The sequence below is a fragment of the Brassica oleracea genome, chromosome C3 (genome assembly GCF_000695525.1).
Source record: "Brassica oleracea var. oleracea cultivar TO1000 chromosome C3, BOL, whole genome shotgun sequence".
Classification (NCBI taxonomy): Eukaryota; Viridiplantae; Streptophyta; class Magnoliopsida; order Brassicales; family Brassicaceae; genus Brassica; species Brassica oleracea.
The window spans coordinates 57917033-57918439 of NC_027750.1; positions in this window are offsets into that span (position 1 = coordinate 57917033).

A 1407-nucleotide genomic window follows, 5' to 3' on the forward strand; every position below is an offset into this window, starting at 1 on the left:
AAGATTTGGTTCATGGGCTTCCAAAATTGAAGATTCAAGATGGAGGAAAAATTTGTGAAGGTTGTCAATATGGAAAGTCACATAGACTTCCATTTGATCATTCAACCTCAAGGTGCAACGGTCCATTGGAGAAGGTCCATAGTGATTTGATGGGTCCAACAAGAACATCCTCCTATTCCGGGTTTCGCTACATGTTGTTGTTCGTAGATGATTTCTCACGGTATACCTGGGTATACTTTGTGAAGGAAAAATCAGAAGTATTTCAAAGATTTCAAGAATTCAAGGTTACCGTGGAAGGAGAGTTTGGTCGAAAGCTGAAGACTCTAAGGACGGATAATGGAGGAGAATTCATGTCAAAGGAGTTTCTCTCTTTTTGCCAAAAGAATGGTATTAAGAGAGAATATACATGTCCGTAAACACCTCAACAAAATGGAGTAGCAGAAAGAAAAATTAGACATCTAATTGAGACGTGCAGAAGTTGGCTACATGATAAGAATTTGCCAAAGGCCTTATGGGCAGAAGGCATGAGATGCGCAGCCTATGTCATCAACCGGATGCCACTCAGTCCAAACAACATGAAGTCGCCTTACGAGATGATTCACGGGAAGAAGCCGACGGTGAAGCATCAAAGGATATTTGGATCGGTCTGCTACGTTCATGTGTTCGACTCCCAAAGAACAAAGTTGGAAGCAAAGGCAAAGAAGTGCATCTTTGTCAGTTACGATGAACAACGAAAGGGCTGGAGGTGTATGGATCCAGAGACACATAAATACACAGTATCTCGTGATGTTGTCTTTGACGAAGTTTCATCCTACTATGGACCACATCAAGTCTTAGATGAACATGATGGTTCATGTTCCTCCAAAACTAATGAACAAATTATTCAAGTTTCAAGTGATAATGAAAGCTTTTAAAAGGAGACTCAAGGTGAAAGGGGGAGCGATGACTAAGATGAAGAAGAGGAGGAGCATGATCATGGTTCTGTCGCAAATCAATGACCAAAAAGGAACATTGTCAAACCCGCTCGGTTCAGAGATGAAAGGTTCGTCACCACTTACTCTTGTTACTTTGCAGCTCCTTTCGATGAAGATGAACCATCATCTTATGAAGAAGCAAAAGGAGTTGAAGAATGGATGATCGCAATGAAGGAAGAGATTGATGCTCTCATGAAAAATGAAACATGGGATTTGGTTCCGAAACCAAAGGATGCTAAACCTGTTTCTTGTAAATGGGTGTATCGACTAAAGAGAAAGGCGGATGGGAGCATCGATAGATACAAAGCAAGGTTGGTTGCTAGAGGATTCTCTCAGAAGTACGGAGAAAATTATGATGAGACCTTCAGTCCAGTAGCAAAGATGACTACGGTACGCTCACTCTTATCACTAGCTGCAAGCTTTAGATGAAAAC